The 17,119-nt window shown below is 48.9% G+C and overlaps 1 protein-coding gene across 1 annotated transcript in view; it reads right to left on the reverse strand.

Moving 5' to 3' along the window:
- The window catches only part of LOC129384129 (bumetanide-sensitive sodium-(potassium)-chloride cotransporter-like), a 129,937-nt gene that overhangs the window by 41,504 nt on the left and 71,314 nt on the right, over positions 1 to 17,119 (reverse strand). The gene's annotated exons all lie outside the window — the stretch shown is intronic.

Here is a 17,119-nt window from a genome sequence, read left to right on the forward strand (position 1 = left end):
CACTTCAGGCGCATTCCTGTCGAGCTGAAATCGAAAGTGTTACGGCAACCCGTTTGGCCGGAAAAAGCAGCAGCAGCAGCAGCAAGCAAGCAAGCAAGCAAGCAAGCAAGCAAGCAAGCAAAGCAAGCAAAGCAAGCAAAGCAAGCAAAGCAAGCAAGCAAGCAAAGCAAGCAAAGCAAGCAAAGCAAGCAAAGCAAGGCAAGCAAAGCAAGCAAAGCAAGCAAAGCAAGCAAAGCAAAGCAAAGCAAGCAAAGCAAGCAAGCAAGCAAGCAAGCAAAGCAAGCAAAGCAAGCAAAGCAAGCAAAGCAAGCAAAGCAAAGCAAGCAAAGCAAAGCAAGCAAGCAAGCAAGCAAGCAAGCAAGCAAGCAAAGCAAGCAAGCAAGCAAGCAAGCGAGCAAGAAAGCAAGCAAAGCAAGCAAGCAAGCAAGCAAGCGAGCAAGAAAGCCAAGCAAGCAAGCAAGCCAAGCAAGCAAGCCAAGCAAGCAAGCCAAGCAAGCAAAGAAAGCAAAGAAAGCAAAGCAAAGCAAGCAAAGCAAAGCAAACAAAGCAAAGCAAACAAAGCAAAGCAAGCAAAGCAAAGCAAAGCAAGCAAAGCAAAGCTAAGCAAGCAAAGCAAGCAAGCAGCCTGGTTACGTCCTCTGCAGGGCAAAGGCCTCTCCCATACTCCTCCAACTCTCCAACTACCCCAGTCATGTACTAATTGTGGCCATGTCGTCCCTGCAGACTTCTTAATCTCATCCACCCACCTAACTTTCTGCCGCCCCTCCAACGCTTCCCTTCCCTTGGAATCCAGTCCGTAACCCTTAATGACCATCGGTTATCTTCCTTCCTCATTACATGTCCTGCCCATGCCCATTTCTTTTTCTCGATTTCAACTAAGATGTCATTAACTTGCGTTTGTTCCCACACCCAATCTGCTCTTTTCTTATCCCTTAACGTTACACCCATCATTTTTCTTTCCATAGCTCGCTGCGTCGTCCTCAATTTATGTACAACCCTTTTCGTAAGCCTCCAGGTTTCTGCCCCGTAGGTGAGTGCTGGTAAGACACAGCTATTATACACTTTTCTCTTGAGGGATAATGGCAACCTGCTGTTCATGACCTGAGAATGCCTACCAAACGCACCCCAGCCCATTCTTATTCTTCTAATTATTTCAGTCTCATAATCCGGATCCGCGGTCACTAGCTGCCCTAAGTAGATGTATTGCCTTACCATTTCCAGTGCCTCGCTACGTATTGTTGATTGTTGTTCTCTTCCGATACTGTTAAACGTTACTTTAGTTTTCTGCAGATTAATTTTTAGACCCACTCTTCTGCTTTGCCTCTCCAGGTCAGTGAGCATGCACTGCAATTTTCAATTCAATAATTCAATTTGCAATTCGTTTATTCAATACATGTTGAGTAAACGCGAAAAGGCTTCGTGATTTCAAAGGCTGAACGACTACTAATACAAGAAAGAATATGGGAGTGCGAGTGCGAGTGAATATGGGAGTGACGCCAATACCTATGGTAACCTCACGCGTGATTCAACAGGAAAACTGCAAAGGGACTTCCAGAAGCTTCGAGCTGACAACTTTCATTTGGCCCCACCCCAGCATAAGTCACTCTATTACCGGCTACTTTCTCACAACGGATAAGCTCCTGCATTTCATGGCCTACCAAAGACACACAAGCAAGGCGTTCTTATGCGCCCCATTGTCAAATACACTCACTCACCTCTGTACAAGCTTTCCGGTTTCTTACACCGGATCATGCCGCCACTCATTGGAAAAAGCGGCACTCGAGTACGCAATTCTGGCGACTTTATTGAACAGATACCCCATGTTGTCCCTGCTCATGATGTTATGGTCTCATTTCAAGTTAAGTCACTATTCACAAGCCTACCAGTAGAACAGGTTGTAAAGGTTTGCACCGCTGCCCTTGAAGCTGGCGGGTCGCTGCCCGATAAGTCTCCGATTGACGTTTCAGACCTGCCCCGTCTGTTGAAGTTCTGTTTGTCGTATATATACTTCCTCGTACAACAGAATTTTTACCAGCAAATGCATGCTACGGCTATGGGCGCGTCTATATCAGTTTCTCTTGCGAATCTGGTCACGGAGGACGTCGGGCGTTTGCATTTTTACCCCTACTCCAAAGGTTTTTTTTAGGATATGTAGATCATCAATTGCTTCTGCATAATTCACAAGGATACTTTCGCTGGCTTTACTTCTCGTCTTAACAGTGTGGAACATGCAATTCAGTTTACTGTCGAGCAAGAAGTACACGGTTGTCTACCATTCCTGTATGTTATTGTCAAGCGCGGTGACTCTTGCCTTTCTTTCAACGTCTACAGGAAGCCCCCACATACAGGCCGGTACCTGAATTTCAAATCGGTACAACCGCTTTCACACAGAAGATCTCCTCCTGCTACGCTGTTCCAGCGAGCAAAAACCATTTGCACAAGACAGGAGGACTGACTGCACGCGTAATATTGGGAGCATCTGGGAAGACTTAAGAACCTGCGGCTACCCTCCATCCTTTTCGTCTACGGTAAGGAAAGGAGCGTCACTCCCAGAAAGACAGCATTCTCCGTAGCCTCCGAAGAAGTGAACTGCCGTTCCACATGTCCCTGGCACAAATGAGACCATCGCTAGTATTATGCGCAGGTATTACGTCAAAATTGTGCATGTGCCAACCCGCAAACTAAGAAACGTTTTAGTAAACGTTAAATATATACTTACACGGGGAAATTTCCTCGGTTTAGTCTACGCCATAACGTGCGAGAACTGTGATTACAAGAATATCGGCCAGACAAGTGACTTCAAGAAACATGTGAAACAGCATGGGTATGACTTCAAGAAACGGCACGTGGCCTCGACTGCCCTTGCTGAACATACGGAATCTACAGGCCACAATATTTACTGGTGAAGTGCATGTGTCTTGGCTAAGGAAAAGAAGCTTGCGTAATACCTGCATCGAGAATCCTTCCACATAAAGACCAAGGTGCACACGCTGAATAGGCATGACGGGACACTTACGACGGTGTACACTCGCTGCTTGCGTCACGTACTGAAACGTACTTAAATACGTTGTATATTTGTTATCGGTTTCATTGTGGAGAAGGCTCCCGCATGGGGAGCCGAAGCGTCATCAAATTTTCAGTTATCTTGGTCAGTGCATAATTTGGCGCTTATTGATAAAACTTCAAGGGCGATAACATCGTCACCGCGCGCCGCAAGTTGTACGTGCGAGTGAAAGCGTAGGGGGAGGGGAGATAGGTGAGCCGACGATGGTGAATCAGTCTTGTGTGCGCAAGGGAGAAAAGCGGGGAAGAAGTGCGCCGCCTTTCGTCGCGCACGATGCATCGGGGAGAATAGAGGAAGTGGGTGGGGGGGGGGGGGGGGGGGGGCTGAGCATTCTGTGGTCTGTGATTGCGCCACATGCTTATTTCCCTTGTTTGATGCATTATATACAGTGGCTTTTGTTTAGATACGTAGATTTATTGGAGACTGATGCGTATATATATATATATATATATCTCGTTGCGAGCTTTTGTGTATGCATTGTTAGAAATGGCCTGCCGAGGTGCTGACATGCAAAGTTTCTCAGCCAGCTGCAGCAGCAGGATTGGCATTTTCTGGGAAGCCACCGTCATTCTCCAGCCGAACGGCGACCGACTGTGTGAGGAGGACAATGCGCCTAGTCAGCAACTCTTTGTCGCCGGAATGCCGAGACGAGGTCGACGAGCCAGGCTTTGTTAGTGAACTCGCCACGACCGACCCAGTCTTTCTGCAGCGAGGGAGTTCCTGAGGGAATGTATTTGGGGGCACCGGCCCACGCGCCTTTCAACACGCAAGACAATGGAGAACAGGCGGCGGCCACTGTGCGAGGTCAGCTCGGGGAATAAAAGGCTCCTCCTTTGGGCAAGACACAGTCCTGCGAAGACCGTCTCACCTCGGTGGGGGCAGTGAAACCAGTGCGTGCGTGTGTGTGCGAGCCCTCCTCCTCCAAAAGGGCGGGTCAACTTCGATGACGTTGAACTGCCTGTTTTCCCTCCCCTAGGGATCTAGGGAGGACGGAGTGTTTATAAGCAGCTGTTTGTCGGCTGCTAGGGTGTGCTCTATGATGATGCTCGTGAGCTGTGTGCTCGTGCTCTGTGCAGCGTGTTTGAAGCTTCGTGCTCGTATGCTGTATGCTTCGTCTAGCGTGCTCCATTTGGGAGTCACGCTAGACTGTCGAATGTATCCCCTGTTTGAATGTAAATACCCGTAAATAAATCCCGTACGCCTAGTTCCTCCAAAGTTCCTCCCTACGACCGACAACCCTTGCAACGGGATGGCAGTGCTGAGATCGGCCTACGACTCGTAGACAGCAACGGCAGCTCACGGACTTTGGAACATGATGACCGATCGGTATCGCGATCAAGCTGGAGGCGACTTGGGATTGACCACCTCTTGCAACTGACTGCATACGGGGGAGAAGGACTGGTGATATAGTGCTGCTTCATTGGGTAAGCGTTTGGTTTTGGCTGTAAGATTTACCAGGCTTCAATTTCTCTGTGTTTGTATATTTGATTCGCTGATGATCTTTTGTTTGTATTCTGATTTGCGTGGGTATCGCAGCAAGTATTGTGTGACAGCAGAGCCAAAGCTTAATGTAGCGACCATGGTCCTATTGTGTTCGACGAGAGCTGACCTGTTGCGGTTGTGTGAAGAGGTCGAGGTAGACGTAGAGGAGGACTTGACGGAAGCAGAAATTCATAAGACCATTCTGCAAAGTGCCAATGATTTGAAATTCATCGAACGAATGGGTAAACGAATTCTAAGCAAAAAACGGGAACAGGAAGCAATTAGGCAAGAACAGGAAAAAATGAGGCAAAAACAGGGAAAAGCTAGGCAGAAACTGAAAACGATTTCGCAGGAAAAAGGCCTAACAATAGTAACGAGGCAGTACGCTGCTGCATTGAACAAGGAGATTCAAGGTTTGGAGCAGTCAACCGAACGAAGTCAACAGCGGCTTGAGAAATCTGTAGGCTGGACGCAGCGAAAGGGGGAGGAAGTCGATAGCAGATTTTGGTCGAAAGCCGAGAGAAGCAGTAGTAGCACTTGCGAGATTAGCAGCACGTTCATAGGTGAACTCGAAGTGCCAGAAGCTAACGATGCCTTAGTGGCACCAGAGACCGTTAAAGGTCGTAGTAAGAGCGACGAGGTGCTGTGCCAACAGAGCAGTGTAGAGACAGCTAGGACAGCTGCGAATGAATTGGCACAGTTACCGCGCATGTGCGTCGCTTGTAATGTTAGCGAGGTTGTTGACAAAGTAGAGAGTACTGCTGACCCGACAGACGCGAGCACTCATATCGAGTCAGGTCTGCGTGCCGAAGCGAAGTGCCAGCTGGACGATGCAGTTGAGGGCAGTTTGCAGGATTGCGAGCTGCGTAGCTCAAGGGAAGACAACTGCATTGTTCAGGGATCGGTGCAGCTCTCCGCCAGTCTAAGTAGCCAAGAGAGGGAATATTTAATTAGGAATCATTCGGACTGTGCGGATGAGACAGCGATCGAGACCGGCGAGCTGTGCGCCGATGCACAGCGTGAGCTGGGCGATGCAGAAGAGCGCAGTTCGCAAGAGTGCGAGTTTCATAGCTCGAGTAAAGCCTGCTGTATTGTTCCAGAGTCGCTTGAGCTGTCCGCCAGACGACGCAAAGAGAAAGTAGATTTAAATGAAAATCACTCAGACTGTGCGGGTAGGAGAGCGATCCGGGCTGACGAAATGTGTACCGGCCAGCACGAGGCGCGAGAAGGCGGCATAAGAGTGAGTTCAAAGAGAAAGCGCCGTAGAAAGAAGCGCAGTAAAGATCAGAATGCTGTGAATAATGTAGCGCAGCCAAAGACGGCGACAGTCGCAAAAAGCCAGGGAGCGAGGAAAAGAAAGGTGCGGCCGTCGTTGACGACGTGTGCGCGTCAAACACGCTCGAGCCACCGGTCAAAAAGAGACCGAGAAGCATGTTCTGCACGGACGCGGACAAAGGGCACGGGGCAGTTACGTTCCTCGTCGTTCCGTCGTTCTTTTCGGAGTGCAGCATGTAGTGCGAAGGAGCGCAAAGTGGCAAGACGAGACGAGGTGGTAAGGAGTCGCGACACGGTCAGTGGAGTTCGTGATGAAAGCGTGGCGCCAGGACGCAAACTGGCAGGAGACTGTAACGTCTTCAAAGAGCTGATAGTGTGTCAGCCCTTTTGTTGTTCCTGGGTAGCCAGAATAGCTTCCGAACCGCGACCACCTCGAGTACGGCGCAAAAGTATTGCGTCAGTCGAAAGTGTTTGGAACGGGAGGCCAAGAGACCTTCCGTAGAAGTAAAGCGTGTTATATGGTTTTAATATTGAGCATTTTGAAAATTTTCGCGATTTGAGGCTAGCATTTCTTTCAATAAGTAAGGTATGAGTTTTATGTTTTGTTTGAGAAGCTTCGAGATTTGAAAGATGCGTTTTAGGTAAATCTTTAGTTCCACGACGTGTTAATGAGTAGATAGGCTTTCTTTTTCTTGTGAGTAACCTGAAGGTCAAGGTTGTCCGTGAGAGGCCTATGGTAACACGTGTATGTATTAGTTAACCTTCTTTATTTATATAAATGTTTTTGAATTTTCTAAGGTTAAGCGCGTATAGGTTTTCAGTAAGTGCGTAATTTGCACTGAAAAGCGTTCTTACTTCCATTAGCGCATGTCCTGTGCGGACAGAAGGAAGCAGCAGGTTTATGACTGGGTTGCTCGTGTGTGTTTAGGGCGGCCGTGTTCTGACTTCTCTAGTGAGCGTGAGAGGAACTAGCTGTTAGAAGACGCATTTTTTAAGGGTTCTGCGGAATGCGTAAGTTACGCAAGTTTAGTTGTTCGTTTAAGGTACGTGTCCTGTATGGACTAAAGGAACAAATGTGAGTAAGCGTGATGAAATGCTTACGTACGACGCAAGTACCCGTTCTGAATAGGGAACACAAAGCTAGCGCGATTGTGATTAGGTACCTGTGGAGTTGACCAGACTGTTCAGTGGTACCACTACGTGCGATAAGTACGCCACTGCGACAGGGTAAGAACAGGCTGTTCGTGAAGTTAGGCTGCTTAAGTTATGTTCGGGTATTGGTGGTTGCGAGCCTTCGGTTTAGTTCTACGTAAACCTTTACTCTTGTGCAGCACGACAATGAGATCTGGTTAGGCTCAAGGGGAACGTGAACGCTCGCTTTGCCGACACGAAATTTTGAGGCAAAATTTGGGGTTCCCAGTTGAGCGGCTTGTGTTGAAATTTTGATAGGAAGCCTGAGGGGTTAACAGCTGATTCCGGGCGTTTGCACGCTGAACGGTATTGTGTTGCCGGGATCGACTCTTCTATGCCGGTGTTTGGGAGATGGTTGAAGGCATTCCAAATGCGCAGGGATTGCACAGAGCAAAGCCATCTTCTCGCTCACCAGCCATTCTCTTCCTGCCCAGCGGTTGTTAGGACTGGCCAGTCGAGATTTTCCGGGCCATGGAGGAGCTGTTAGGAAAGGCCTGCCGAGGTAACGACATGCAAGGTTTCTCAGCCAGCTGCAGCAGCAGGATTGGCATTTTCTGGGAAGTTACCGTCATTCTACAGCCGAACGGCGACCGACTGTGTGAGGAGGACAATGCGTCTAGTGTAGCAACTCTTCGTCGCCGGAATGCCGAGACGAGGTCGACGATCCAGGCTTTGTTTGTGAACTCGCCACCACCAACCCGGTCTTACGGGAGCGAGGCACTTCCCGAGGGAATGTATTTGGGGGGCACCGTCCCACACGCCTTTCAAGACGCAAGACAATGGAGAACCGGCAGCGGCCATTGTGCGAGGTCAGCTCGGGGAATAAGAGGCGCCTCCTTTGGGCAAGACACAGTTCTGCGAAGACCGTCTCACCTCGGTGGGGGCAGTGAAACCAGTGCGTACGTGTGTGTGTGTGAGCCCTCCTCCTCTAAAAGGGCGGGTCAACTTCAATGACGTTGGATGCTACGAAATGGCGGTGAACTGCCGTTTCCCCTCACCTAGGGATCTAGGAAGGACGGAGTGTTTATAAGCAGCTGTTTGTCGGCTGCTAGGGTGTACTCTGTGATGGTGCTCGTGAGCTGTGTGTTCGTGCTCTGTGCTGCGTGTTTGGAGCTTCGTGCTAGTATGCTGTATGCTTCGTCTCGCGTGCTTCATTTGGGAGTCACGCCACAGTGTCGAATGTATCCCCTGTTTGAATGTAAATATTTGTAAATAAATCCCATACGCCTAGTTCCTCCCAAGTTCCTCCCTACGACCTACAACTCCTATAGCATGCAATGAACTTCTTTTTCCAGTTACTTTTTTGCCCTTTATCAAGCTTATTTTCGCATTTCTAACGTATATCTTGTATAACTCCTGCTTTTTATATATGCTCTCCATTGAGACTAATTTTGGTGCAATTACTCAAAATATGTGATTGGGGACAGCTGCTCCTGCGCGATACATTGGAACGAAGGACAGCGCCATTGAGATATTTCTTTGGCCGTTGCATAGGTAGAGAAATGTAAAGAAGGTTCTTGCATTACAAAATTTCATTAAATTATTTGTCCTCAACTTGTTCATTTCATGGCTTCACATTTTTCATATTAGCAGCATGCACAGCTTTGCTGGTTTCGAATTAATATATTCCAAATTTCTTGTGATATTTTCTTTTAAACAGACAAAAAAGGTGGAAGTACTGATATCAGTTATTTCTTGCACAATTTTTTGGGACATACGAATATATTCTTGTATGAAAAATACATATTTTGCATGTCTTGACAGTGCGTAGCGCTCAAGAATTCGTTTGCAGCATCTTTGACAGTGGCAGTGCAGTTACCGTTGATGTATTTGACCCCTCGACAAATTCTATGAGGAGCAGGCCGAGCTGAAATGTGAGCGCCCCCCCCCCCCCCCCCCGAAAGAAATTTCTGGCTACGCCACTGTTTGCAACAACCCGCAATAGCAGGCAACGAAATCTTCGATTTAAAGATCACATTGCGGAAGCACATGTCAGTGCTAACGACTAGCACAAGTGCTAACGACTAGCAAAATTCCAATGAACGGTAATGAAGAAAATGCTAACGATTCATGAAAAAAGAACGACTTCTAAATATGTAGAAAATTTATGAAGGATGAAAACATCACCACTTCAATGCAAAGGTGGTCTTCCCTGACGCGATGTTCCACAGGCAGTCACGTAGACCATTGCACGGGTCCGAAGATACGAGCCCCTCAGGGGGACAATCAGCTTAGCCGCGTGTGCTGTGTGTGCCCGAAGGGGAAACTTATTCGCTCTCCACTGTGAGCGAGGCATAGTGCCGGAAGGAGAAGGCCCAGAGTACAGGGAAAGCGTTTATTAGACGGCTACCTTGGCGTTGTAAGAACGGCCTGCTGAGGTGCCGACATGCAAAGTTTTGCCAGCCAGCTGCGGCAGCAACGTTGACATTTTCTGGGAAGCCACCGTCATCCTCTAGCCGAACGGCGCCACTAAGTCTGCTGTGTGAGGGGGACAATACGCCGCGTCAGCGACTCTTAGTCGCGGGAATGCCGAGATGAGCTCGACGAACCAGGCTTTGTTTCTGAACTCGGTACCGCCGACCTGGTCTGCCGTGAGCGGGCAGTACTCGAGGGAACGTATTTGGCGGCACCGTCCCACGCACCTTTGCAGACGTAAGGCTCAGTTCTGCGATGCGCGTCTGGCTTCAGTGGCGACCGTGAAACCAGTGTGGAAGGGTGTGTGTGTAAGGCCTCCCGCTAAAAGGCGGCTCGGCTACGATAACTGGTCAAACGTTTTTCTCTCACCTAGGGATCTAGGGAGGACAGAGTGTTTATAGGCAGCTGTTGTGCGGCTGCTCAGTGTGCTTTCTCTCGCAGTCATGCTAGACTGATGAACGGCAACGTCCTTGTGCAGATACTGTAAATAAACCCATGTTCCTCATTCTCGATGACAAGCAGACCTTCCCTTCAACAAGGCCCTCAGCGTGTCTAAGTTGGACGACGGCATGGGCCAGCTGCCATTTAATTTATGCCCGACTCCAATCCTTACAACTGGTGGCAGCGGTGGGATGGACTTCGCCACGTGGTGCTGTGTCTGCGGTGAGTGCTTGGTCCTTGCATTGACTCTCTAGGCTTCATTTTGTGGTTGTTCTGTTTAAAACAGTAGGGAAGCTAGATTTTTGATTTTTAGCTAAGTTGTGTTTTCCTAAGTAGGTTTAGCGAGCAGGACCAAGGCAGTAAAGCAGCAATCATGGAGTTAAGGGCACTGCTGAGATACGAATTGTTGATTGTTTCTGAGGAACTGGGCCTAGAGGTACGCAAGGGAATGCTAAAATCGGAATTATTGCAGCTAATTTCCGAACAGGCCAGTGAGGAAGAAATTGAAATGGGGTTGGAACTTCTGATAAAAAGAGAGAAACGGGACAGAGAGAGAGAAGAACTGGACAGAGAAGAACGGGACAGAGAGAAAGTGGAACGCTGGAAAGATCGCGAGTTAAGAAAAATGCAACTTGAACTTGAAAGCAAACGTTTGGAGTTCTCTCAAGGAAGTGAAGGGGCTCTGGGACGATCAAGTGCGGCAGAATCATACCGCATGGACAGGCTATTAAAGCTATTTGAGGTCGGGACCGACACAGGCTTGTTCTTAAGCAATATTTAAAGGACTTGCGAGAAGATGAACTTAGGTCCGAGTACATCGCCACAGCGGCTGCTGTCTTATGTTGCCGTGTGAGGCTGCGGAAGTAATCGCCAGACTCAGTGCACAGGATGCATATGATTATACGAATAGTAAGGCTAGTCGTCTGAAGAAATACCGCCTTTCAGCCGAAGCTTTTCGGCAAAGCTTTAGAAGCACAGGCAAGAAAGATAGCTAGGAGTATCCGGAGTTTGCATATAGCTTAAAGGCAAACCTAGTCGAGTGGCTGAAAAGCGCGGAAGCGTACGACAGCAGAGACATGATTATTGAATGCATGTGTCTAGAGCAGTTTTACAAAAGCATTTCCCAAGCTGTGAAATTGTGGGTGCAAGACAGAGGGAATGTAAACACTGTGGAAAGGGCGGAGGAATTAGCCGAAGAGTACGCAACGCGTAAAAAGCTAAACGCCGAGGAGGGAAATTCGGACGGTCGAAACGGACCGCGGAAACCATTTCCGTTCAAAAGGGGTTCGCAAACAAGACGACAGGAGCCTGTAGTCGTGGAGGAAAAGCCCTCAGAAAAGAGCGAGAAGTCCAACGAAGAAACCGTACAAAAAGATCAGAAAAGAAAATTCGAATCTTTAAGAGTAATCTGCTGTTATAAATGCCACAAACTAGGACATATCGCTGTAAACTGCGGGAAGCCCAGCGTAGTTTTCTTCTACGTGGATGAAAAGGACGAGAATATGAAACTTTTAAGCCCATATCTTCACGACCTGCAAGTTAATGTTAAACCATGCCGGGTGCTGCGAGACAGTGCCGCCACGATGGACATTGTCCATCCGTCTTACGTGACGGTAGATGACTTCACGGGACAAGTAGCATGGATCAAACAGGCTGTAGAGGAACACAGCGTGTGTCTGCCCATGGCGAAAATGAAACTCAGTGGAGCGTTCGGGAAGCTAGTGACCGAGGCTGCAGTTTCCAAATTTTTTTCGCTGCAGTACCCCAACATTTTTTCGAATCGTTCGGATCAGTTAGTGATGAAGTGCTTAAACTGGGAGTACAGGCGTTGACGCGAGGGCAAGCTCGTAAAATCGCGTCGCTTTCGAATAAAAAAGCACAAGTTGCTCCAGCGGAATTAGCAAAAGAGGTAACTTCAGTAACCGAATCCGAGCTAGGCTAGAGGGATGAAAAAACGGTTGAGGAAAGCCTGCCAGCTGAGCAGCTCAATGAGAGCGGATCACTAAGGCGTCAAAGTTCACCCCTGCAGGAAGAGCCCGCTGATGCACTCGCAAGCGAGACAAGGTCGTTACTATCACCGGCCTCAAAGAACTTTGATCAGCTCTTACGTGTGGACAGAGTCACTGGCAGCCGAGTAAAAGAATGATGACAGCTTAGCCAAATTACATCACACAGCTAAAGAAGGCATTGCTGGGGCAACGTCACGATACAAGAGAGAGGAGGATTGTTGTACCGGCACTACAGAGATCGAAAGGGTAGGATTCTAGATCAGTCAGTCGTACCTACAAAGTACAGGGAGGAACTTTTGAATCTCTGTCATGGAAATTGGTGGTCCGGCCACCTAGGCATAAACAAATCAAAGGAAAGATTGCTTATGGAATACTGTTGGCCGGGCTGTTTCAATGACGTAGAAAACTTTGTAAGGTCATGCGACGCCTGCCAGCGCTCGGGTAAACCAGGAGACACATGGAAAGCTCCACTAAAGGTAGTGCCCTTAATAACAGAACCTTTCAGACGACTTGTGATAGACACGGTAGGGCCTCTACCAAAAACAAAATCGCAATAAAGGTACTTGTTTACCATGCTGTGTCCGGCTACAAAGTTTCCAGAAGCAATCCCTCTGAAAGAGCTCAGCTCCACCGAAGTGGTAAACGCGCTTTTGACATTATTTGCACGAGTTGGGTTTCCAGCCGAAATTCAGGCGAATCAAAGGTCAGTATTCACCAGCACACTGACTTAGCGGGGTAAAGTGCGGGGTAAAGTTGATACACAGTTCCGTCTATCACCCTCAGTCAAACAGTGTAGAGAGGTGGCATTCAGTGCTTAAGCGCGTTTTGCGGGTGCTCTTTTACGAGCACAAGGAGGACTGGGAGAACTGTCTTCCGGCAACTTTGTTTGCTTTGCGAACGGTGCCACATGAGGCTACAGGGTTCTCGCCAGCAGAACTAGTGTATGGGAGGACACCCCGTTCTCCACTGAGAATGTTAAGAGAGATGTGGGAGGAATTAGGAGAGAGTCCAACAGTGGTTGAATACGTGCTAAATCTGCTGGAACGGCTAAGCGCAACCCAAGAACTAGTCGAAAAGAACATGGGAGTAGCTCAAAAGAACGCCAAATTCTATTACGACAAGAATGGGAGGCTTCCTACGTTTAACGCTGGAGACCAGGTAATGATCCTCAAACCTTCATTAGAAAGAACAAGCTTGAAGATCACTGGGACGGGCCCGTTAAAGTGTTGCACAAACTTTCAGATACTAACTATGCTCTGAAAATGCCCGGTCGCAGGAAGGAGGTGACGATATATCACTCCAATTTGATGAAGTGTGTAGAGCGGAGCGGAGTCGTTAAGTGGTACCATCAAAGAGCAGGATGACACTAGTACCAAGTTTAAGGAGTATAAGGCGACCTCCAACTCTGAAATCGGCCTAGAAGAAGTAGTAAAACATTCGGTAAGCTGGCACGCTCTTAGACCTGAGCAGCTAGAAAAACTAAAAGGGGTGTTAGGGGAATATCTCGGCAGATTCAGCGATCGGCGAGGTAGAACCGAACTAATAACGCATGAAATAGAGCTGACATCAACCGAACCCGTAAGATCAAAGCCTTACAGGGTGTCTCCAAGACAGAGAGAAATTATGGAAGCAGAGATACAGCGCATGCTAGAGATGGGAGTTATTGAGCCCGCTGAGAGTGACTGCACGTCACCGCTAATACTGGTAGAAACCCCTAACAAGGACCCTCGTCCGTGTGTTGACTACAGGAAGTTAAATGCCATCAATAGGGATCAGCTGTACCCAATACCCAACATTGAGGAACGAATTGAGAGCGTTAGCTCTGCTAAATACATTTCATCTATAGATCTCGTGCGGCGGTACTGGCAAGTTCCCCTTTCAGAAAGTACCAGTCGCTATGCCGCATTCACCTCACCTGTAGGTACTTTTCGCCCTCTTGCACTCAGCTTCGGGCTGAAGAACGCGCCGTTTAGCTTCTATAAACTAATGGATATTGTCCCAAAAGACTTGCAGGAGTTCACCTTGCCATATTTTGATAATGTAGCAATTTTTTCGGACAAGTGGGAACAGCACGTATCGCACCTCAGACAGGTGTTCTCACGTTTGAGGGAAGCTGGCTTAACGATGAAAGCGGGAAAGTGTAGATTTGGTTGTTCGCAGGTTACTTATCTAGGCCATGTTGTCGGCCAGGGCACGAGACGCCCGCCGAGCTGAAAATAGCTATGATTGGGGAATTTTCTCAGCCGCGCAAGAAAACAGACATTCGTTCATTTTTCGGACTTGTGGGCTACTATCAACGGTACATTCCGAATTACTCGCAAATGGCAAGTCCTTTAACGGACGCCCTCCGAAAGGGAGCACCGTGCAGCGTACACTGAGATAAGGACAAAGAGAACGCTTTCCAAAGTTTGAAAACGCTATTGCTTTCTCGTCCTGTGCTTCGCGCGCCAGACTTCACAAAGGAATTCATAGTTCAATGCGACGCAAGCGACAGAAGTACGGGCGTGGTACTTCGTCAGGTCGGCGACGATAACGAGGAACATCCTATCCTCTATGGGCGTCTTGCGCTGGAGCTTGAGGTATAGTAGCGGCGCCTGCTGGCGGCGAGACACGTTATCTGGGTAGTACCAGCTTGGGTAGTATTGAGCCTTGACTGCTGCGAAGCACGTTTCTAGCCAGAGTTTTGCGTCGATTCGCACTTTTTTCTGCCCTGTTGCGACTGCGAAAAGGCGTGTCACTTCTCACAGACCACGCTGCGAGCTGGCCGCAGCCTATAGTTTAACGAAAACGAACTCTCCGTGTGCCGTGGGACGTAATGCAGGAAGCAGAAGGAATCGGCGTCGCCGATCCGGAGGAACCAAGCTCAGCCTCGAAAAAGCGTCACCGTCGTTACTGCTGCAAGAAGGCCTGAATCCAAACATCAGATTCTACAGTTTTCCTTCAAGGCCTCACGAAGCGGTGCGTCGGGCGCGCTGGGTAGCTGCAGTTCGTCGCGCTGGGTAAGCGAAACTTGGCGCCATGCTGACTGCTTCGCCCTTCTTGAAGCTTGCTTGATTATCTGCGTTCTGAAATTCGATCTTTTGCACCTAAAATCCCGACGGCAGACCGACATAGAAGCAGGCATGGCTGGTGATTCACGATTCGAGACCCAGCCACAGCGACAATGAACAACTCGACCGGTGCGAAGTGGTGAAGTCACCAGGTGTGTGCAAATGACCACAAATGATCGGGCTGATTCGATGACAATTCACTACCCTACTACGAGCAGCACAGGTTAGAGAGTTAAATGTGCTTATCCTTGACCTCAAGACAGCACGTTGAGGCAGTGTAGCAAGGTAGTATATATTGATTGCAGCACATCGATGTCCGAGCGCTGTCGACCACTAAAACCTACATCAAGCGAGCAGCGCACGAGCTCGCGCTACAGCGCGATTAGCACAAACGTTACTGCGTGCTCATATGCATTGCATCAGTTATTTATCAGTTGCTAAAGGGACAGATGGCCGCTATTACAGCGCAGGCATAACTACTTGTCCAGCGCCATGCAGTCAACAAAGATAGCAGGAGGCCCGCCTTATCGCGGTATGTCGAAAGACCGCTGCCGTCGCAGCGCGTACGATCGTGCGCTCGAGCAGTTCGTACGTCGCGGCATACTGAAAGACCGCTGCCGTCGGGGACGGCGCGTACCGTCGTGCGCTCGAGCAGTTCCGTACACATGATGTCTGCTTATCGCTGCTGTGAATTCATTTATAGCAAGCATTTCCTCGCGTCTGTGCGCCTAAATCTAGCAACGTGCACACCTTATCTGAAGTTCAACTTCGTACGCGACTCGCTTCATTTGCGATTGACACCGTGCTAAAACTACGCCGCTTATTTCTTGAACGACGTACACGTATTCGGCGTTGCATAATTTCTTGCCTTTACGCAGCGTGCCACCCCTGAAAGAATCTTCGGCACCCGATATTCGCTGCAAGCCGTGGGACAACACAACCGAAAGTGGCGGGTCTATATTGTAAACGTGCTTTCCGAAGGAGACGACCGAGCTTGGTACTACCCAGTTCAGGACAGAAGACGCTTTTTAGCACCATTTTCGCAGCGACCCCTGGGCAATGCAGGAGCCCCATGCCAGCCGTAAATTAACTGCAAGAGAGGAAGCCTACCGCGCTTCAGAGAAGGAATGCGCTTGTTTAGTTTAGGCCACCCAGAAGTTGTGTTACTCGAACGGACCGAGGTTCATCTTCGAAACCGACCACTGTCCTCTGACGTGGCTCAATCAAATGTCACACAAAAATGGCCGCTTGCACCGATGGAGCCTCACTCTTGATGTATATCTCCGTTAGATATAAGAAGAGAAAGTTCCACAGCAATGCGGATGGTCTGAGCAGGCTAATTTGAATGCTGCGTTTAGGGATCCCGCCTATATGTAGGGGTAGTTATTGTTAATTTGGTTAAGCCAAGAAGATCCCCTCTCATTTAGCAGGATTCCCTCCATGATTGCTAAATTTGTCAGCACAAAATTCCTTACAAAAATGGCATTGCGAAATGCAGCATATTTCGTTTCTGCCCTTATGTTGTCTTTGAAGCCTAGCGGGTCTGAACCGCATGGCGCGATTTCAGGCGCGATTGACGCGCGGATGGCGGAACGCGCGCGTCATTTTGACGCGTGCCCAGCATGATCCGTCACGAAATCGCGCCGCCGCTGCTGCTGCTCGGAGTAGAACAAAACAAAACAAAAAAAAAACGCGTAGGGCGGCGCGTTCACCAATCAGAGTTCAGATAAGTCAAGTGACATTTGGTCACGTGGTATTTCGGCTTTTGGTTTTGCCACCAGATGGCCCTGCTCTCTGCGCATCTGACTGCTTATCAGTGTAGCGCATTCTCTCCTTTTCTCTTCTTTTTCTTTTGGTGTTCTTTCCTTTTCCTACCTGTGCCTGCTTTGCTCGATAGGTAGGCAATAGAGCGTCACTCTGGCTTGGGCGTGGTTGCCACGTGCACCCGATACAAAGGGTTGGCCACAATATCATCATCATCATCATCATCATCATCATCGACGGAACCTCTCTGGCACAATTTTTTTTTTCTCCGCAGAACTGGCGCGTGCGTCAAAGAAAGCACGTGCTACCGTGATTTCGTTCGCGCATCGTGTTCACCTAAAATGGACAAAGCAACCTTCAACGAGGCCTTAATAACTGAAGTGGAGAAGCGTAGCGTCCTGTGGGACTCGAGCTGGAACCGCATGGCG

The sequence above is a fragment of the Dermacentor andersoni genome, chromosome 2, assembly GCF_023375885.2.
Source record: "Dermacentor andersoni chromosome 2, qqDerAnde1_hic_scaffold, whole genome shotgun sequence".
Taxonomy (NCBI): Eukaryota; Metazoa; Arthropoda; class Arachnida; order Ixodida; family Ixodidae; genus Dermacentor; species Dermacentor andersoni.